This window comes from Canis lupus, chromosome 34, assembly GCF_011100685.1.
Source record: "Canis lupus familiaris isolate Mischka breed German Shepherd chromosome 34, alternate assembly UU_Cfam_GSD_1.0, whole genome shotgun sequence".
NCBI lineage: Eukaryota > Metazoa > Chordata > Mammalia > Carnivora > Canidae > Canis > Canis lupus.
Genome location: NC_049255.1, coordinates 24825099 through 24848849, shown reverse-complemented (window position 1 = coordinate 24848849; position 23751 = coordinate 24825099). Strand labels below are relative to the sequence as shown.

The 23751-nt window shown below is 37.0% G+C and overlaps 1 long non-coding RNA gene across 1 annotated transcript in view; it reads left to right on the top strand.

The window, feature by feature from the left end:
- LOC119867450 overlaps window positions 1-15983 on the top strand; it is a 29456-nt gene extending 13473 nt beyond the window's left edge. The window contains exon 2 of the long non-coding RNA XR_005383561.1: window positions 14029-15983. This is a non-coding gene — a long non-coding RNA (uncharacterized LOC119867450). The remainder of the gene's footprint in view (window positions 1-14028) is intronic.
- Window positions 15984-23751: the final 7768 nt, after the last annotated feature.

Here is a 23751-nt window from a genome sequence, read left to right as displayed (position 1 = left end):
GCAAAAACAAACACTTTCATTAATAGACTCAAGTATATATGGCCTCTCTGCATCATATAAAACAAGAAACAGAGAGTATAAGCTTAAAATTATGCTTAAGGATTAATATATATATAAGTATTCCATCTTATTTAGAAATAAGAAATATATCTATATAGATATAGAAATTCTATATCTAATGAATATCTATAGATTAATTCAATTTCATTTCAGTTCAAGATTTTAAATTATCTAAATATTTTGGAACTTATCTTCAAGCTACATGCTACAAATTCATAATTACTACTGAAATAAAATTTGTTAGAATAATGCTTCTATTTGGTTAAACACAAATATACATTTTACATAATCTTAAGCACTAAGTAAAAGTTATGTTATCTTATTTGACCAGTAAACTTCTGTAAGTTTAGGAAAAATATAACCAATATATACAGTAAGACTAGTATTTGACTTCTCAATAGAAATAATGGAAGCCAGAAAGATATGGAACTTTGTGGACACCAGACAGACTCTGCCTTAATCAAGTGACCCAGGCTAACATCACCAATAGTGGGTCTTGATATATTGTACTCCAGTATTATGATGTGAGGAGAGGCACTTCACCTCTGTGGTATCCTTCCTAAAAACTCGTAACACCAGCCAGTAATCATGAGAAAAATATTTTTTTTAAATTTAAGGAGTATTTTACTAAATATCTATCCAGTACTCTTCAAAACTGCCAAGGTCATGATAACAAGGATAGACTGAGAAAATATCACAGATCAGGAGACTAAGGAAATAGGATCAAATGCAATGTCATCTCCTAGATCAAATCCTAGAACAGATTTTACAGTAGTGAAAAAACATGAAATCCAAATGAAGTCTGGAGTTTTGTTTGGACTTTGCTTTTTTTTTTTTAAAAAAGATTTTATTTCTTTATTCATGAGAGACACAGAGAGAGAGAGAGAGAGAGACAGAGAGAGAGAGAGAGAGAGAGAGGCAGAGACACAGGCAGAAAGAAGCAGGCTTCCTACAAGGAGCCTGATGTGGGACTCAATCCTGGATCCTGGGATCACGCCCTGAGCCAAAGGCAGATGCTTAACCACTGAGCCACCCAGGAATCCTTGGAGTTTTTTCATAGTAATACACGAACATTAATTTCTCAGTTTTGAAAATTGTGCTTTTTTAATATTGGGAGAAGGGAAAAAAATATTGGGGGAAGGGGAGAATGAGTAATAGGCATATAGGAACTCTATTCAATCTTTGAAACTTTTCTATAAATCTAAGAGTTTCCACAATAAAAAGAAAAACAATGGAATACCACTACATACAAATGCTAATGACTGAAACTAAAAAGACTAACACTCCCAAGTATCGATGAGGATGAGGAGCAATAGAAGTCCTCAAATATTGTTAGTTTAAATTAGTACAACTACTTTAGAAAACCATTTGGCAATATTCTTTAAAGTTGATAATAAGTATTAAGTTGAAAGTACGCATACCATTTGACCCAGAAATTCTACCCCTGGGTTTATATTCAACAGAAAGTATGAATTTTCCTCAAAAAACATGTATAATAATGTTCGTGGCAATTTTAAAAGAAAAAACCCTTTAAAAATGTTTTTATTTTTTATTTGTGAAAATAATTTTTTGGTTGTTTTCTTCAGCTTTATTGAGGTATAACTGACAAATGGGAATTGGATATATTTAAAGTACGCAACTTGATACTTTGATATATGTACACATTGTGAAATGATCACCATGATCAAGCTAATTAACATATCCATCAACTAACATGACTATTTGTTTTCTCTTCAGATCATATCAATACTTCACTTTTCCTTTTGTAATATTATATCCATTGAACAACAATTCCCTATATCCCCCTCCTCCCATCCCCTGGAGGCCACCATTCTATTGTTTATCTCTATAACTTTGAATATTTTGGATGCCTTATAGATGAGGAACCATACAGTATTTGTTCTTCTATGACTGACTGACGTATTTCACTGTCTTCTACTTTGTTACCATAGCAGCTTTATTCATAATAGTTGGAAACAAAGCAAAGGTCCATTTACAATAGTGTGACTAAATACCCTGTGTTAAATTATTTCATGGAATATTATACCCAATGAAAATAAATGAACTACAGCTCTATGCAGCAAGAACATAATAACTCTCCCATTGACTTCTGAGTCAGAGAAGTCAGGTACAAATAAATACATACTACATAATTCTGTGTATAGATAGTTAAAACAAGATTAGTCTAGTCTATAGAACTAAAGCATAAATAATATCTCTAAGGGTTCTGTGAACTTGGGCAGGGAAGTGGTATGATGCAGAAACCAAACTGGGTTAAATTTATAGAATTCTTGATTATTCCTCTTTCTCTTCTATGCCAATGAGTCATTGCTTCTTTCTCAAATGAAAGCAGAATTCTTTGCCTCAATCATAGGCATACTTTAAGATGAAAATAAAATTAGCAAATAAGATTATGGAAGAAGTAACTAGTTTTGGGGAAAGTCAGGTTTCAATCATCCAGGATTTACCCTTGGATTCAGAGGTTAAAACTTCTTCATACAAGTCTACTCTACTCACTCATCAGGAAAAATAAAAGATAATTGGATTCAAGGAAAACATTGTGGGTATTCTGTTGTAGTTTTCTAATAGCTGATTATTATGAGCAAGGTACAGGTGGGTAAGAAGCTCTAATTAAGAGGACTGGGAGAAAATTAAAGTTTTTTATTGTAAGCCTGAGAAAAGAAGTCACATTATCTCAAATCCTCCTCCAAAAGCATTCATACGGCACACATAACATATGCAAGGGTAGCATTGTGCCTCATGAATCCCAGCAAGCATCTTCACCATGGCCTTCATGCTATTAGCTGAGTCTTAAAAATGATAAAAATGATTCTTGTTTCTGGTACTAAACAGGTAGCGTTAGGAAAGCATCCTAGGACCCTGTGGAGTGTCAACTAAGAGTTCTGCAAAGTTTATAGAATTGGTTCACACAAATAAAGGTGTTGGGATCACTACATAAAAGTGCTAGAGATCTGAACGTCCTTTTTGGCTGTGCTCTAGAGACTCGATGCAGAATCCAAGTTGTCTACACAGGGCAGGTGGTCTAGGACAGAACACAAAACATGGCCTGGGACCTAAAATCTAACAGATGATAACCTAGACCTGGTTTGAGATTGTATTTGTTCTAGTTTGCTATGAACCAACAACAGACCAAGTGATGAATGAAGATCAAATGTGAATTCAAGTGAGTGGATGTGGCTTCCAATTGTTTCTCTAGTTTTCATGGAAATTCAGTGATCAATGCAGCCAACGCAGAACATGAAATCTGCTGAACAAGATTTGTTCGAAGTCTTGGCTCTCCCACTTTGGGCTGAGGGAGAATCACCTTGACATCAAAGCCTGTCCAACAATGCATGAGGACATTTTTCTTCTGCTTAGACTGAGGAAGGGCAGTACCAGCATTGAGTTATACTGACTAACACATAAGGAAATTCTCGTCCAATATTTCCTATTGCATCACTGGGGTTACAGCAGGAGAGGCCATAGTCTCCCAAATGCAGCAAAAGAGGGAATTCTTTGGAAGTCCAGTGGGTCTGAAGGACAATAACAAGAACCTATAAGCCTAGGCCCATGGTATTCTTGCTTCTAACAAAAATTCTAACAAACTCCCTTTAGGTAGGAAGTATATTTATGTACGTGACATGTGGTGGGATTGCTACCTTATGGAACCCATCAAGGAGAATTCAACACTTGTAAAAGGAAAAAGTTATAAATATTAAGAATAGGACCAAAGCCATAACTTTCATGTAGGAATTATAAGAGGAAGCTTCCATCTTTATTAGACATTTTCATAAGAATATTAAACAGGTGGACAAAAAGAAATACACTAATAGTCACCATAAAATAGTTACTATAAAGGAAGTTTACAGAAAATGACTGAATAGTTCCTGTCAGCATAGAAGATACAATTAGAGCAAGGTTATTGAGTTTTGGGACTGGATAATTCTTTGTTGTGGAAGGCTATCTTGTACACTGTAGGATGCTTAGCTGTGGACTTTATGCATGAGATGCCAATAGTGATGACCATCAAAATGGTCTCCAAATATTGCCTGAGAATACTCAGAGTGAAGAGCTCATGGAAGCCACCCACCTAGTGGGTAGGTGCATGGAGTTGTCAAAATGGAGGCATGAAATAGGAAGAAAGGAGAGGCTGGAACAAATCCCAGGCAAAATGACTCCCAATGGGAAACTACTGTACTAGAGGAAAGATCCAAGAGAATCAAGGAAGAATCCAAGAATAATGATTAAATCTCAAAAGGAATATCAAAAGGAGAGTGGAAAATAAACTGACAATGTAGTACTTAGCCTTCAACAAATGACAGCCCCACCTAGAAGAATAAGAAATAAAGTCCCTTTTAGCCCTAACTAGGTTAAGGAGTGGTACTGCCAAAAGAAGGCTTTCAACTATAAAAGACCAGCTGAGCTAAAAACAAGTATTTTTAATAGTTAAATAATATTACAAATTAAAGAAAGAGCAAATCAAAAGGAGGCAATAAAGCCTCATTAGGGCCAATTATGATACAGGCTTCCTTTCTGGAAGTGACCTTTTCCATGACAGATCAATTTGGGTTATCTAATTATCATATCTACTATGGAATTTTCAAATGAAGGAAACAAGACTTTACAAGTTTTGTGGTTTACATAAGGAAAAGTGATTAACTTACCCAGGGTAACCTGCCAAACTCTTCTACTTCTGTGCTATTATCTGTGAGTGTTTCTTATGGAGTTTGTTCCCACTAAAAGTTGTATCACCGATTCAGCTCAGTTTAACCAGCTGATTTCAAGCCTGGGGTGGGGATAAAGAGATTTCTCAATACAGTCTCCTTGTCCTCAATGAACTTGTAACCTGGTGGTAAAGGTAGAAATACTCTGAACTAAATCATATTAATGTCTTTCACAAGAAAATTAATAAGTTACAAACAAGGAATAAAACTGAAACCCGAGAAAGGCATTTAATTTCAACAGACTGAAGTTGGGGGATGTGCCACAGCGGGGGAGAGGGTTGGGTGCTATTTTACGTAGATTTGGAACTGAGCCTGAAAATTGATAAGAGTTCAACAGGTGCATGAAATGGTATTAAGGATGGAAGGAACAGAAATGGTGAAAGCTGAGAGGTCAAGAGGCACAGGTTCTATTTGCGAAGTGATGAGTCAATCTATTATGACCGGAGTGTGGAAGGTACAATAACGTGGGTGATGTTGCTGGGAAACCAGATTGGGGTCAGCTGTGGAGAGCTCTGAATGCCAGAGTAAGGTGTATATGATGAGGATTTAAAACTTCTGCCTTATTACATTGGCTATTTTGGTTTTGAATTATAGACTGTTGTTGTTGCTTCTATCTCTAGACATATTCGTCATAAATGAAGACTACATCATTACTAAATTAATGTTAATAATCTTTTCAAAAGCATAAGTACATCTGAGATGATTGGTAGCAGTTCCAGAACAAAATGGCATTTCAGTCTTGGTCTTGATATTGAATTTGCATAGCAGACAAACTATTTTTACTAGAATTTAAAATTCATTTTGGGAATGGCTTTGAGAAAGACAGCAGAGATTATGGAGTCATTAAAGTTCTCTGAAAATCTGATTTGGATATTACCATTGTACTTAATTAAGAAGTTGGTATATTACTGTTAAAGAAAAATGTGTTTGTTTAGGCTCTATGTCTAAGGCTGAACCTAAAACATTTACAGCAAAACCCAAAACATTTATTCCACAAAGAATAGTAGAAAGGGGCTCTTTAAATGCTATTGTTGACTTTCTGGAAATGTCCATTGGATGACAGTAACAGAAAAAGCAAATACTTTACATGATTAGATATTATGCACCCTTCAAATAAGTAAACATCTTTATGTTGGCCACTGAACATTTTACCTCCCCAGCAAATTTTGTCCTGTGGAGTTAGGAATCAAGGTTATAAAATAATGTCAAATTTATGTCAAAAACAAACTCACAGTTTTATCAGAACTTTTCCACTACGAGTTCACCTCTGAAAGCACTTTTGCCAAGAGAGTTTGACCTATCCCAAAATAGTCTGAATAATCACCCCTCTAAGAAAACAAAAATGCCTTTGTGAAAGGTGCCATAAATATATAGTTATGTAGATTTCATTATCATTGCCCTTGCTCTATTAATAGCATATCTCTGAGACACTTCATGTACACAAAATTTAGACTAGAGGTTAAGGTCTACTTGAATTTTTAAAGAGAAAACAACATGTTATCAAAGTCAGAGTGTTTAAGTGCCTCGACCAAGTCACTCAGTGACTGCTATTAAAATGATGAAAACTTACCTGTATTTGTGAATTTTAATCCAAAATGTTCTGTGCCTTCTGCTGAAATATGATTGAGTTACTTTTATTAATATGATTGATTTAATATCCCTTGTTGAGTGATATTGTATGTCCCATATACAAGCCTTTTCCTCTGATCGTGTACATGCATCTTCATTATACCGTCTCCTATGTGAGCGTTTCTATTACAGAAGCTAGTAACATTCCGTTAAGGTTAACTTTATGTTTAAATAACTGAGAACTATATTGAAAATAAGTGAAGTAAATTCCAATTTATCTTCACCGTACAGGAAAATTCTCCTTGCACCCGCCTATCTTTGCTCAGAAAATAGGTCTGCCTTCATTATGAAAGTATTTCTCAGTTACAATTCCTTCTCCCTGGCCTACTCTTAAGTACTGTGGTGTAGATATTTGGTTAGCAGCAGTCTGTGAGATAACCTTCAAGAGAAATACTTTGGAAATCCAATAAGCTCTGGAAGCTATTCAGATTTTTTTTTAAAGATTTTATTTATTTATTCATGAGAGACACAGAGAGGGAGAGAGAGAGGGGGGCAGAGACACAGGCAGAGGGAGAAGCAGGCCCCTTGCAGGGAGCCTGACGTGGGACTTGATCCCGGGTCTCCAGGATCATACTCTGGGCTGCAGGCGGCACTAAACCTCTGAGCCACTGGGGCTGCCTGGCTAATCAGATTCTGATTTGAATTTGGGCTCTGCTGTTTACTAACTCTGTGTCCTGAGGAAAGTTACTTTAAGTTCTCTGTACTTTGGTTTCCCAGGTTCTGTAATGACTATAATCAGAGCACCTACCCATTGTGTTGCTGTAAGGTTTAATGGGACTGTACACATAGATTTAGTCCATGGTAAGTGCTCGGGTGGTAGTTGCAGCGGCTGCTGCTGCTGTTGTTAATACACGGCTAGAACTGAGCTAGGACAAGTCAGCAGTGACAGACCTGAAACGGGTGTTCTTTTCGGGTGACAGCTAAGCATAAGAGAGAACACTGTAGCGGAGCGCTCTCAGGAGCCACCTCTGTCTCTACAAGCGGATGGAGTTGTCCAAGTGGCGGCAGAGAAGAGGAAGAGGGGAAAGGCCAGAGCACCTCATCCCTGAGATGACAGGGGTGGGAATGTCAGAGTAGGGAGGAAAATCAAATCAACATCAAGAATGGAGGTGAGATGGCTCTGGGTGACTAAGAAAGATGGTAAAAACAAAATTCTTCCTTAGCAGAATCAGAAACTAGGGAATATAGCAAAGCAGGGAAGCCAGCAATAACACTAACCTCTCACATGAGGAATTTACAGTTCATAGCACAGTCATGGCTATGAATTCAGGGTGAGGTAGACCTATCACCAAGCTCATATAACGCCTACAGCCTCACTGTTTAGAAAGTGGAAAAACCTGAAAACCCCACTGACACATAAATTTGTAACTTTCATGTTTTAGAAATCACCTCGCTATATTTCTAACTGTATATTAGAAAAGGAAAGCATATAAGTGCACAGATTTCCAACCTGTGGGAAAAGGGCTCACAATAAATAGCTCTCGCATGTTCTCCTGGAGAGCCTAGAAGTAATAAGCTCCCTTCCTGAGCACTGCTGCACCGTCAGCATGGCCACTTATCAATGCCTGAGCAATCGTAAACCCTAACGCTGGCTCGCTAGCTGCTGGACCAGGGCCACCAGGCAGTGCCAGAGAGGTTAATATAGTGTGCTGAGATGTACTTCCCCCAAGGCTACAAATGCTGACTCTTCAGTGGTTGCTAAGGGGGAGAAATAGCCTCTTTGCTGCCAAACAGGCTTCATCTGGGAAAATTGAGCTCTTGGTCATCCAGGCATTTTAATGGACTCTGTGAATCACCAATCAGCCAGGAATGAATGTGAAAGAACCCCAGGTCCTAAGCCTGCTGATTGGCTCTTTCAACAAAGACAAATGGAGAGCCAGTCACTCTCAATGAAGCAGGCCACAAAAGAGATCCTTCCTGCTAACTATGGCCTCTCCTGTTTCTGTCCCTGGAGGACCATGGAGGTAAAAGCTGCCATAAACCACAATTCCTTACAGACAGCAGAAGAGAGTATAGGAAACAAGAATGGATGAATCACCCAGCGTCCTTCAAAAATTCTCAGCCTGGGCTCACAGCAGATACGAATATTGAGATGACTGGGGTCCTCATTTTTCAGGAACTACATCAAAATGATTGAGGCATGACACATTAAAAACAAGGGATCTGGGCAGGCTGGGTGGCTCAACGGTTTAGCGCCGCCTTTAGCCCAGGGCCTGATCCTGGGGTCCCGGGATCGGGTCCCACATCGGGCTACCTGCATGCAGCCTGCTTCTCCCTCGCCTGTGTCCCTCTGTCTCTCTGTCTCTCTCTCTCTCTCAAATGAATAAATAAATAAAATCTTTAGAAAAAAAAAAAAAAAAAAAACAAGGGATCTTAACCTTGGAAAGAAATTCAAGTCCATTTATTCCACCCACCTCTAAAACATTTTATAAATGGGAAGTTTGAAGCTGAGAGAGGCAAAGTGTCCAAAGTCAGACTGTGTATTAACAGCAGGACTGGAACTGGAGCCGGTGACTGTGTACTCCCAGCCTGATGCTGAGTAGACCATGTTGCCATGTGGGAGTGTACTGGACAAAAGGCAGAAAGCATAACCACTTAAAGCAAATGTGAGCAATCAGAACGAAGAGGTTTCCCAAACAATACATACTTAAATCAGAACAGAGGGCTTATATGACAAAATGCCTTTAAACCAAATGGTAAGATTTTGAGAAGCACCAGGGATAAAAAACACTTGGGGTTGTTTAAAGGAGATTTAGTTGGAAAATTAGAGAAGTTCCAATTCTGATCCAGTACATGTTGAGAGCACCTTTACTAACATCCAAGATGAAATAATAGAAACCTACTATCTCTCCTAGAAAAGTTAGGGGAAAAAAAAAAGCACAAAACATGTACATGAAGTGAAGCAATGGTTTTTAAGTAATTGGACAGCAGACAACCAAGAGCAGGGGTTTTTGAGAATGGGGAAAAAATTAGATGAGTCCTGTGATGGCCCCATATTACAATCCAGAGAGAGTTTCCAGGTTGTAGTACAGGTGTGTGAACCCAGGCAGAGTTTCATGAATTTACTGGACTGGGATTCTAGGGAGGCTCAGGCGGTTAGAATCTATAATGCAGAGTACTAGAGAAGAGAGAACTACAGAGAAAGAGAACTTAGAGATTTTCAGAAAAGGTCTCAAGAGTCCAGTTGCATACTGAACAGTGAAAGTATGGGGTAAACAGGCAAATGATGTCGTATCTATATAATAGCTCCCCCTGTTTGAAAAGCATACTATTTAGTTACCTGATATTTTCCCATTTTTTAATATGATTGTATTGTATACGTAATACAATACAATCGTACGTATTGTAATACGTCTACTGACCTTCATGGCATTCTCTCAAATCCTCCAGAAATTTGTCACCAGGACTTTGGGGTTCAACATCATCTTTGAAGCCATGATTAATTTTGGATATCAGCCCGATTTCTACTTGCTTTAGCTATGGGAAGTCACTTAACTGCTGCCTTAGTTCTCTTTTTGGTATATGAGGACAACAAAATGTTGGAGTTTTTGTAGGAACTCAATGAGATAATTCACCTAGCACAATGGCAAGTAAATGGTAGATATTCAACAAATGGCAGTAGTGTAGAGGTTCAAAGAGTGGATTCTGGAATTGGAAGACTTGATTTTGTAAAGAATTTACAGTTATATTCTGTGTTTGGGTAAGATTAACCTTCTGAGCTCTGATCTCTCGATTATAAAATAGAAATGATCATAATAGTCACAACCTCATTAGATAGATTTGAGAATTAAATGAGAAAATACAAAGTAGCTCCTGCTGTACCTGGCACATGGTAGATGCTCCATCAATATTGCGAGTCATGTTGTTATTCTCTTTCTCACCCTCTTCCTTCCTCCACCCATTGTCTGCCATTATTCTGGGGTGAGTTCCCATTACTCATACATCATCTGTTCCATCAACTTCTCTGGCCTTGGATGATCCTATCACTCCTTCACTCTATTCTCTAGCAGCCCATACTCAGTTCCAGCTGGCTCCAAATCATTTCTTGAATGCAATTATTTTCTACAAGTTTTAATTCTGAAATTTGCCTCTTTAATCACAACTTTATTTCTTCCTAACCTCCCACTTGCCAACCCCAATCTCTCTGCTCCCATCAAGTTCTGCCTGGCCTAGTTATAAAGAGTAGGATTTCAACAGACATTCAATGGGAATTCAATGGACATGACTGCCATGAGTCTCGTTGGTTTTTATCATTTTTTTTTAGCATTTTATTTTTTTTATACATATATTTTTTTACTGGAGTTCAATTTGCCAAAATATAGCACAACACCCAGTGCTCATCCCATCAAGTGCCCCCCCCCAGTGCCCGCCACCCAGGTTTTTATCTTTTTTGACCTTTGGGTTCCTGCTGGTTGTGCAGTCTTAGAATAAACCTACAGTCCGGCCAAGCACAACTTGATCAGCCATGGCTTAATCGAGATATTATATCCTTCAAGGGGTTTGAAATTCCCACCGCCCACACAAAGTTTAGCTGATAGATTAGGAAAGCATCATTCACTTCTACAGATTTTACTCTTTGGTTCTGTTAATATTCTTGGCAGGAGGAAGAACTTGAGAGGCTGAATTTAATGAGATCATTTGATGGCACAGCATTGATAGGACTTTGCTACTTTCATCTCTGGCTCCCCATTTAAACCTCTGAAGTGCCCAAGAATTTCTGATTTAATTGAGTTGGGAGACCTGACCCTTGGTGTTTTTGGAAATGTTGCTGTGATGATTTTAGTATTCAGCTTGAGCTAAAAACCCACTGCAATAGAGGGAAAGAATGAGATTATTAGAACAGTTTCATTTATCTAATCCCAAGAACTCAATGATAGGAAACTTACTCTTCTGTATGGTGTTGCCAGAGCTGGCTTGTACCAGCTCATGAAAACTGATTATTGAAATTTCAGAAATTTTGCTAGCCAATTGGTGTTGTATTGGTAGATGGTAAGTAGTCTCATAGGAGCATTTACACACTGGTGAATACTACAAATCAGGGTGTCCCTCCCCAGCTGATGGTGAACCATTACCAGCACATGATTGCTCTAGCCTTTAGTTCATCTCCCTTCCACCTTGCTTGTCCTTGAATAAAATTATATGTAACTAAAAGCACTCTTCTTTTAATATCATCTCAGGTCAAAGTTTTTTCCTATTGTCACTATGAAATTTCTCTGCTTCCTCTTCTTTAAAATAGAAATTTTAAAAGACTAGTAGTATTGCTGCCATAATAGTTGATGAATACTTTCATAAATAGGAACCAAGAAAGTTGAAGAAGGATCTACTTTCTATACAAGTCTATTTGCTCTCATTTGCTCATTGGTCTGATAATATCTAGTTCTATTGATCTCTTAGATTTATTGGTCTAATTTTCATAGCTCTCCAAACCTATCAGCAATCCTTCCAGTTTCTACAATACAGGAGTTATTGTTTTCCGTATGTTTTATTGCAAACAGTGTAAATGAAAATAAAACTTATCCTAAATAAGCATAATAATACAGAATATCAAGAAAGAAATGACCTTAGAAGTCATCTAGCCTAGCCCCTTCATTTTATGAATGGCCAAACAGGCCCAGAGAGCTAAGTAATTTAACTACGATTACATTTCACATCTAAGCTAGTTCACTTTTTCTCTGCCCTTGCACTTCAAAGTGGTCTGCCCACCAGCAGCACTGACATGACCTGGTAGCTACAGAATCTCAGACCTACTGTATAAGAATCTGTATCTCAACAAGATTCCAAAGTTATCTGAGTGCATTAAAATTTAATAAGTACTAATTTAACCAATAATTCTACTTCTGGGTGTATGCCCAAAAGAATTAAAAGCAGGGTCTCAAAGAGGTATTTGTACACCCAAGTTGATAGCAGCTTTATTCACAGTAGCCAGAAACTGGAAACAACTCAAGTATCCATTAATGGATAAAATGTGGTATTCACATAAAATGCAATACTATTAAGTCTTAAAAAAGGAGGGAAACTCTGACACATTCTATATTAGGGATGAAACTTGAGGACATTATGGATAAAGAAGTCATCACAAAAACACAAATACCATATGACTTACATGAAGTACCTAGAGTCAAATTCATAGAGACAAAAAATGATGGTGGTTTCCTCTTCCAGAGAAGAGGAAGTAAAGAGCTGGGGTTCAAAGAATTTCAGTTTTAAAATGAAAAGAGTTCTGTATATTGGTTACACAACAATGTGAATGTACTTAGCTTACTGAACTATACACTTAAAAAGGTTAAGGTGATGAATTTCACATTATTTATATTTCAACATATTTTTAAAAAACTTCACTTAAAAAAAAAAAGGAGCACAAATCTATATCAATGTGATTCTGGTTTTCCTGGAATGTCTGATTCAAAAGCAATGGTCAAGTGGTGATAAAGCCAGAGAAGAAGACTACTGAAAAGAGTTGCATAAAAACATTTTCCATTTATTTAGAATTTCTTTCGCTTAGGCTTTCTGCTAGCTCAGAATCCTCACAACAACCTTCAGGTAGGTATTATTTAAGTCTCATGTCATTAATATCGTGACCAACTCATCCTGGCTTGCTTGGCACTACCACTTTTAGCATAAAAAGTCCCATGTCTCTATAAAACCCTCAGTCCTGGGATCCCTGGGTGGCGCAGCGATTTGGCGCCTGCCTTTAGCCCAAGGCGCGATCCTGGAGACCCGGGATCGAATCCCACGTCGGGCTCCCGGTGCATGGAGCCTGCTTCTCCCTCTGCCTGTGTCTCTGCCTCTCTGTCTCTCTCTGTGACTATCATGAATAAATAAATAAAATCTTAAAAAAAAAATAAAACCCTCAGTCCTGAGCAAATTGAGAAAGTTGGCCACCCTAGTTATTAATAAATCTTAGAGACATTACGTAGCAAAGTAGAGCTAAGATTCAAACTCAGATCTGATTGAAAAAAGAACCAAAGAACTATAATTAAATGAATAAGAAAAAGAGAGGAGTAACCATAAGACCCCTCTCCTGATGTCATTGTCATCATAAGATAATAGTACTACAAAATCTCTTCCTACAGTCTGGATTTAAAAGAAATTTCATCTCCCATGTCATATCTCTTAGTTAATTGGCTTCTCTGCTCCTATTAAATATGTCATTATGACCATGAATATTTTGGAAAGTTTGCAGGCTGCTGCTCTTTGAGGCAAATCTTTGATTTGTATGTTATGCTTAGAATGACTTGGAGCATAGGGTCCAAACAACAGGCAATGATTGCAGACTTGGAGTATCATCAGGGCTATAATCAGTATTTGCCCAAACCCTTCTTAATAAAGGATGTGGGAGAGGAAAGTCTGAGCTTTTAAAATCACTGAAAAAAAAATCACCATAATCTCAAGCAACATTCAAAATATAGGCAGCCAATTGGATGGGCAAAGATGTTTGTGCTGCAGTCAGAGAATGACCCTATTTGATTTTTCCTATATTTCACCAGACCAGTAACAGAGACTGGCAAGGGGACCAACAAAGCCAGAGGAGTGAGTTCACCTGAGATCATAATAATCCATTTGAATTGAGAAATCTCAAACTAATTCACACATCTGCCCTATCTCTCTTCTTCAGTCTTAGGTGCTAAAAGAGAGGAATTATGAAGAAGTGAAAAGCCGGAGGAACAACAGGAGGAAAGGGGAATGTTCAACTTCTGGCGAAAGAGATTAAGAATGAGAGTCCTGGCCCTACATCACCTAAGGAAGTGAAACTGCCTGAGCCCCCAAGGATACTTCAGAAGAGCACAAAAGTGGAATCCCTATCTTTCACTATAGATAAGGAATAACTATGATGATGCTATAAGGCCCGAGGAAACTTCGCAACTGCCACTTGTTGCTTTGCTTTTCATTCTGTTCCCTCCTTGGGGTTAGTAATAAAGCCCTGAAGTTATGGGTAGAGAGAGGAAAGCTCCACATACTGCTCCACTACAGTCTCTGGGGGAGGGTGGGCACAGGATTGAGAGAAAAATCTCTGGATATTATCTGTGGAAAGAAGAGAACTGAATGCTAGCTCCCTTGAGCATGTAGAAAGAGAAAATGTAGCTCTTAGAAAGATCTGGACTTAAATGAAACAAAGAAATGGCCCAAGAAACTTAGCCCACAGCCTTTCCCTTGTAGGTCCACCAAAAAAACCCTCTCATCCATTCAGTAACAAACCCAGCAGAAATGGGTGCAGCCGAGTTCGTGATAGACTAGCGCTCCACTCAGCCTTTTCCTTCTAGAGGACACTTGACAAGTGATGTCCTCATGGCCCGCAAATTCCCGTGACTACACACAAGGCTACTCTCAGTTGTCGGTGTGATTTTTGGAAATTTTTGGAAATTCAGTTTTGCAAATCAGGATGCCAGTGAGTGGGAGGGATGTTGCATGGATTTCCCTCAAATTTAGTAGATGCCAAAAAAGGCAACTTGGCGGCAAAACTTCACGATGACTTCTCTCACACCAAGATTTGGACACGTGTCGTTATTCTCAAGAGTGTCGTTATTCTCAAGAACCAACAGGTGGAAAGAGCCCAAATGTCCACTGACTGATGAATGGATGAACGGCACGTGATACTCTATCCATGGATACTACGCAGCAATAAAAAGGAACAAAGTAGTATGAATGACTGAACCTCAAAAACGTTATGCTAAGTGAAAGAAGCCAGACACAAAAGAACATATATGATTTCATTTATATAGCATGTCACAAAAAAAGCGAATACATAGAGATAGAAAGTAGATTAGTGGTTGCCCTGGGGCTGGGGGTTGCCCCGGGGCTGGGGGTTGCCCCGGGACTAGGGGTGGGAATGGGAATAACTCTAAAAGAGCACGAGGTCTCTCTTTAGGCTGCTGGAAATGTTTTAAAATTAGATTTTGGTGATGGTTATAGAACTCTGCAAATACATGAAAATTTATTAAAGTGTACATTTAAAAATGAGATAATTTCATGCTGTATAAGTTATATCTCAATAACATGCTTTTAAAAAAAGATTACTTGGAAGAAAAACTGGCTCATGACATTACTCATAAGTGATAGAGACTGGCCTGGCATATGTCTGCCAAAATCCCTTACCTCCAAAGCTCTTCTCTGGCATCTCCTGACACTTAACTCAGAATTTTAAAAATGCACCTTGTGTCTCCTCCTTTGTTGATAGAAGTGTGGCACCATCCCCTGTGACACATTACCACATTTTTGTAAATATAATCAACCCCATTACACTTGCAGGATTGCTTGAAACTAAACAATCTATTCTAGAAGCAGAGAACAACACTGCGCATGGGTTACTTTCAAGGACAAAATACAAGAAACAAAATGTAAACCATGCTGTCATAATTTACCCATTGTGTATCCTTGGGGCATTTTCCCCACCAGAAAAAAAAAAAAGGACAATATCTTCTGGGCATTAAAGATTGTTTATATTAAAGAATATTTCATATGTATGAAATGAGAACATAAAGGTGATATTTCCTATTGACACTCGGTTTGAATAATATTGTGTTGCAAATGACTTGAAAACTCAGTTTTAATAAATTTCTGTTACCATACATAGATCTGAGAAAATATGATAAACAGATTACAAGTTGATAATAACTTTTGTAGTGGTGCAATGCTATGAAACCAAGCTTAGTATGTTTAAACTTTACTTAGGTCACATCTCTGATGACAATGAAAAAAAAGAAAACTAAAATATGCAAGTTGGAAGGGAACTAAAATACCATCTAGCTAATTCTCCCAGCTGAGGGAACAAAGGACTATGATAATCAGTTTGCTCCAAATCGCACAGAATAGAGAAGGCAATTCAGGACGCAGAGGCCAGGTCTCCGAGCTCATGATCACGTGCTCTTTCCGTTATTCCTATAGTGCCCACAGCATGCACATGGAGGTTACATTTTAGATAAATATGAATAACAGAGGGGCTTCAACTCTGAGGACGCCTCATATTCAGTTAGAAATAATTAGAGTAGAAGTGGCAAATTGTCCTTCCATGGACTAAATGCAGCCCCACAGACCAGTCTTCTTGACCAACACAGACTTTTTTTTTTTAAGATTTTAAATTAATTGTCCAACTTTTAAGATTTTGAAATTTTATATATAAATTCAGATTTCCAGCCTTTAAAAAAAAAATTGGAACTTGGCAACACCAGGCCAGCATTCTTCTGTGACAGCAGTCGCAGGACATGAATGGTGACAGTTGGGTTTAGAAGGGCCTTTCCTTCTGTTAGTGTGTAGTTTTTTCTGGCATCTGATCTATCTCTTTCACTTTAATTACCCAGACCCTTGCAGGCATTTGAGTATTGAGTCAGGGAATACTGACTCCATAAGTTGTATATATATCAAGGTGGGACTTGTGACAGAGCTGTGTAAAGCCTGGAGGTTGGCTCAGTTCTTAGACTCTCTGGTTGGCTGTGATTTCTGCAAACAAAATCTGCTGGGACTACATATCAACAACAGGTTTATTAGGGACATAGTCAGGAATCGGGGTTTTTCTGTTTTGCTTTTTTCTGTATTTTAGGACAATTTGTTCTCCACATTTGTGCAGCCTTGGGTAAGAATGCAAATAAAGGCCCATGCACCCTATGCCTAAATTTTTAGAAGTTGCGAACTTCAGCTAACAGACTAGTCAACAAAATAGGAATCTAGGTCCCACTGACAAATGTACCCACATTACACAAAGTCTAGTTTTAAATTTAAAATTCTCAGATACTTTGGAGTTCTAGACCAGAACAAGATCGCATGTGGAGAGCCTGCTGCACGACACACCCCATCTCTTCCCATCCCTCATCCACTCTCTACCACAGTGGCTTCATGAACATTTATGTGGACATCAGCCATCCTTCCCAGCTCTGCCCTCACCCCTCCCCTCACACAGCGTCCTCTGGCCACTCTTTGGCTCTAGAGAATCTCACACAGGTTGGTGGCAAGGATGAGTGAACTATGTGGTCAAATCCAGTTCACAACCTGTTTTTGTATGGCTTTTGAGCTAAGGATGGTTTTCATATTTTTAAAGGGTTTCAAAAAGAATACATACAAAGAGTATGTGACTGAGACTCTAAGTGGCCCACAAAGCCCAAAATGTTCACTAGTTTGCCCTTTACAAAAAAGCTTTGCCTGCCCCTACTCTAAGGCCCAAGAGAGGCTTTCTTTTCACTCTGATGGAAGGGTGGTATTATCCAGATCCTTCTAAAACTACCATGGAGACAATTCAAAGTCTACTTGCCTCCTCCAAAATCCCTCCATGACCCTGAAAGAAGCCCTCTATCCTACCTTGTGCTGTTTCCTCCTGATCAAAGAGGATTTGAATGGGGCCAGAGTAGAGACCATACACTGAACACTTACTCTGCACGGTGCTGAGGCTTCTACACACGTTGCCCTATTCTACTGTCTCAGGCCAACTCCTGTCAAGGGTAGAAACCCAAGCCATGCTGACAAACCCGGGGAGTCAGGACACATGAAGGAATCCAGTACCTTGTGCTTGCTGACATTAGTATTATCATCCACAGCATCATTTTAGTTTAAGTCGACGACGATGACAAGAATGGAAAGGAGAATCGATCATTTCTTAAAAGCACAGTTTCAGTTAAGTGCAAAAATGACTCTTTTCTTCCTCCCTGCAGCAAAGGGATTCGGGAGCTTAGCTGAAGCTCACAAATTGGGAGTTCAGGAGCCTAGAGACCTCAGTGATTAAATTCCACCTCTGTTTCTCCTCTGTATTTCTCTAAGGAGAGAGACAGATGGTGTGTCAGATGAAAGAAGATCATGGGGAGATGAATCTCTGACACTGGCTCACGGGCAGCTTTATAAGAAGCTGGTGGCCTCCAACAGAATCAAATACTTGCATTAAAAGAGACTGTCGGGGAGTTGCCAGGCCCTGAAGCTGGGACACCTCACCCCCCAACATGCCTGGGGGACTCTGGGGCCACTTCCCCACACCACATAAAGCAGCACTGTCCCAGAGGAAAAGAGACTCTTCCCCAGAAAGGCATCAGTTCAGATCCCTGAACGGAGTTAAGAACAAAGAAACCTTAGAGAACATCGATCATGACCTTTGAGGTTTATCTGATTTTCTTATTCACAGCAACACAGACAGCTTTTATTTTTTTTTTATAAGCAAAGGCAAAAGCTCCACTGTAATTGAATAAATCAAAGGAGCAGGAGGTTGGTTTTTAGGGGCTTTTTTCAGTACGGAATAGTTTTATCTACTGCTAAAACAGAAAAATTTGACTAGCATCTAGAATTAAGTGAAAAATTCCAAAATCAGTAAAGTGCAGAGGATAACATAAAAAAGGCATCACCTCGATAGAGTAACATTTTGTCATCGTTGCTTCAGACCTTTTAAAAACAAAATAAGTTAAATAATAGTTCTAAAGCTGAATTTCTCTTGTTACCCACATCTCCCCACAGCCCCACTAAACTTGTTACCTTATAAATTACACTAATAAAATCTTAATGCTGAATTATTGTTTTTTAGAAAAAAAATCTTATTTGTTCAAATAGGTACGTGTGTGCAGTACTAGGTTATATTGTTTGTATGGTATCATCTATAACTTGTGCATTTATGTTCATTAGTAATATTAGACTATCATTATAGTCTTAAAATGAGTTAGGTAACTTACCTCTTTTCTGTTCTCTGAAACAGTTTGCATATGAAAGAGATGATTTATTTCCATTTAGTTTTGGAGAAATTCACTTATAAAACTGTCTTCTGTTGTTATCATTTTTTACTCTTAATCCATTTTTTTAAGTTTTCATTCTGTTAGCTTTTAAACATCTTCAGGAGGGGATCCCTGGGTGGCTTAGCGGTTAAGCTCCTGCCTTCAGCCCAGGGCACGATCCTGGAGTCCTGGGATCAAGTCCCACATTGGGCTCCCTGCATGGAGCCTTCTTCTCCCTCTGCCATGTGTCTCTCATGAATAAATAAATAAAATCTTTAAAAAAAATAAAAAAATAAACATCTTCAGTTTCTGGTTTTCTGATGGGGGTTACTTATACTCTCCACCTCATTCAGATTTTTTAATTTATTGGCAAAAATTGCTCACGGTATTCTTTTGGCATTATCTTAAAAATTCAACTGTATTTGTAATATTTTCCCTTTCTTATTCCTTTCACTATTTATTTGTGATTTTCTTCCTCTTCTCAATTAATTTCACCATAGTTGCTTTATTATTCAAATAACGAGATTTTTACTTTTGATCATTTCTCTTTTATTCTTTATTTCACTAATTTCTGATGCATCCTTTTCCTATATTCTTTGTTTTCTCTTTTTCTATTCTTACTCTTGACTTGAAACTTTATCCCAAGAGGCACCTGGGTGGCTCAGTGGTTGAGCATCTGCCTTTGGCTCAGGTCCTGATCCTGAGGACCTGGGATCAAGTGTCGTATTTGGCCTCCTGCAGGAAGCCTACTTATCCCTCTTCCTATGTCTCTGCCTCTCTCTCTGTGCCTTTCATAAATAAATAAATAAAATCTTTAAAAGAAAAAAAAGAAACCTTATCCCGTTTTCATTATTCTGTTTAAATAAATGTGGCATCACACAATTTTATATACAATTCCTTTGTTTTGTTCAAAACAAAATATTTTGTGTTTTCAGTTATGATGACCTCTTTAACTTATAAGTTAAATGTTCCCTTGCTTTCAAATAAATTTATTTCTGAAATCTTTTCAATTAATTTCTTATTTAATTGTTTTTGATAACTGAATGTACTCTGTATGATATCAGTTCTTGGTAATCTGTCTGGAGTCCCATTGTGGAATTATTGAAGGTTCATTTGGGAAAATGTTTTTTGTGTATGCTTGAAAATAATTTAAGTCCTCTATTTGATGCTAAGTTCTATATAGGTACTGGAGCAAGCTAATTAAATGCATTATTCATATTACTACAGTGCTACTATTTTTTTTCTTCATGAGCTATCAATTTCTGAAAATGTTGTATTAAAATCTCCTTCTGTGATTGTATTAATGTAGTAAATTGCACTGGTTGAATCTCTATTGTTAAACTACCCTTGCATTCCTGAGATAAATCCTACTAAGTTATAATTATCTTTTATATGCAATTTGCTAATGATTTACTCAAGATTTTTGTTTCTATATTTATAAAAGAGATTAGCCTGCGCATTTCCTTCATTTCAATATCCTTGCAATAAAATGAGTTAGGAAATGTCTTCTGTTTTTCAGTTATCTGGAAGATAACTGAATCTTGGATTGTTGTTATTTCTGTCATTAATGTTTGGAAGATTTATCAGAGAAATCATCAGAGTTAGTAGTTTTCTCTGTGGGAAGCCTTTTGAAAATGGATTTAGTTTTCTTGATACGTGTAAGAATTCAGATGTTCTCTTTTTTCTCAGGTCAGTTTTGATAAGGTCTATTTTTCAAGGAATTTGTCTGTTTCAATGAAATAGTCAAAGTAGCATAAAATTCTTCACAATATGGGGATCCCTGGGGGGCGCAGCGGTTTGGCGCCTGCCTTTGGCCCAGGGCGCGATCCTGGAGACCCGGGATCGAATCCCACGTCGGGCTCCCGGTGCATGGAGCCTGCTTCTCCCTCTGCCTGTGTCTCTGCCTCTCTCTCTCTCTCTCTCTCTATCATAAATAAATAAAAATTAAAAAAAATTCTTCACAATATGTTTACTATTTTTTAATATCTGTAGGATTCATAGCCATCTCCTCATTTTTTTTATTCCTAATATCAGTAACCTGCATTTTCTCTCTTTCTCTCGATCAGTCTTATTAGAAGTTTATCAATTGTATTAATAATGTTTTAAATAACTTTCAGTTTTTGTTTTTCCTATTGTGCATCTACTTTCTATTTCATTAATTACTGCTGTTATCTTTATTATTTCCTTCCTTCTATTTTGTTTGGATATGATTTGCTACTCTTTCTAGCTGATCAAGGTAAAAAATTATTTTTAAATCTAATATATGCATCAAAATCCATAAATTTCTCTTTAAACATTGTTTTAACTTTGTCATGCAAGTTTTGATATATCATAATTTCATTATTACTCATTTAAAAATGTTTTGAGTTTCCATTGTGATATCTATAAAATATGAATTACTTCAAATTACATGACCACAAGTAATTGGGACATCTTTTCTGTTATTGACATATAACTTAATTCTACTGTTATATAAAAATACATTCTACTTAATTTTAAACTTTTGTAATTATTGAGACTTGCTTTATGGTATAACCTAGGGTCCTTTTTTAGTAAGAGTGTCACATGCTTCTGGAACAATAATATGTATTCTTCAGTTGATGGGTATAATTTCTACAAATGTCAAATTTGTCAAATGTTGTCAAATTCAAAGCATGCTGTTCAAATCTTTTTTAATCTTACTATTATTTTTTAATCTGTTTTTCCTATTAGCTGCTAATTAAAAAATGTTAAAAACACCAACTATAATTGCAGATAGTATCTAATTTTCCCCTCTAATAGTATCAGGTTTCCTTTTTATGTTTTAAAGTTACATTATTACATATATAGAGAGATTTTTACTTTTTCTTGTCTTTCCCTGGATAAAACTTTGGGTACCATGTAAAGCAGAAATGATTGCAGCATCCTTGTATTGTTTTATATCTCAAGGGAAAAGGTTTTAATATCTCTCTATTAAATTTGATGTTTCCTATAGGCATTTTATAAAATATTGTCAGTTAAAGAAGTTCCCTTCTTTTTCTCGTTTGCTAATAGTTGGGGTTTTTTAAAATCATGAATGGAAGATAATTTCTATCAAATAATTTTCTGTGTCTTATAAGATCATATACTTTTTGGTCCTTTTATTAGTGTGCTAAATTATATTCACTGAATTTAATGTCACATTACTTTTAATATCTAGAATAAACTCTACTTGAGTATGATATATACCTTTTTATATAATGCCTAGTTTCATTTGCTAATATTTTCTTTAGGATCTGTCTATAGTCTGTATTTTTATTTTCAAGATTTTTGTCTATGGTCTGCATTTTTCCGTTTTGGCAATATGCTTGTCAGGTTCTTGAATCAACATTATGCTGGCCCATAAAGAGTAGAAAAGAATGCGCCAATTTTTAAGTCTGGGAGAGTTTTGTAAGATTGTATTTTCTTCTCTAAACACTTGGAAAAATTCACCAATAAAGCCATCTGGACCTAGAAATTTTCTTTCAGGGTAGGGATTTAAAAGTAGATTCAATTTCCTTATTAGATACAAGGGTATCTAGGTACATTATTTTTTCTTGATCAGATTTGACAAGCTGTATCTATCAAGAAATTTGTCTACTTCATCTAAATTGTCAAATACTGACATAAGGTTGTTTATGATATCCTTTTACCATCATTTTAAATATCCATAGCATCTAAAAATATGTCCTTTTTTGTACTTATTAATAATTTGTATGTTATCTCACTTTTTCTTGATCACTTTCATTAGTGAATTATTAATGGTATTAATCTACAACAAATCACATTATGGATATAATGATTTTCTGTATTATACATATGCTTTCTATTTTACTGATTTCTGTTCTTATATTTATTATTTTTTTTTCCTTCTACTTCCTTTGGGTTAAGTTTGCTGTTTTCTTTTTCTTTTTTCTTTTTTTTTTTTTTTTCAAGTTTCTTAGGATAGAAGCTTGGAACATTGATTTTTAGCCTTTCTTTAATATGTATATTTACCCCTATAAGCATTCCCATTAGCACTGCTTTAGATGTGTCTCTTAAGTTTTTATATGACATGACTTCATTATATTTTAGTTAAAAATATGTTCTTATTTCATTTTTATTTCTTCTTATCCCATATATTATTTTAAAGCGTACTTTGTAATTTCCAAGTAGCTGATGATTTCTACGTCTCTTTCTGGGACTGAATTACAACTTAGTGTAAATGTGGCCAAAGAAACTATTTTGAATAATTTCGAACCTTTGAAATTCTCAAGGTTTACCTTATGACCTAGAATATGATCACTCTTGGTAAAGTGCCAAAGTATGGATGAATGTGTATTCTGTATTTGTGGTGTGCAGTGTTCTCTATGTGTTTATTATGTCAAGTTTGTAATTATTTTTAAATCTCTGATACCCTAAGTTTATCTTTCCTTGCTTGTCCTATCAGATGAGAGAAATGTGTTAAAGTTTCCTTTTATGATTATAAATTTGGCTAGTCCTTATTTCTAATTTCGTCCACTTTCCTTTATATATTTATGCTATAATATAGATACATGAAACTCCAAATTGTTGTTTATTGGTGAACTGACCTCTTCATCATTGTGAAACGTCATTGTCTCTAGTAATGCTTTTGCCCATAAAAATCTCCTTTATCTGGCACTGTTATTTTCACACCAGCTTTTTTG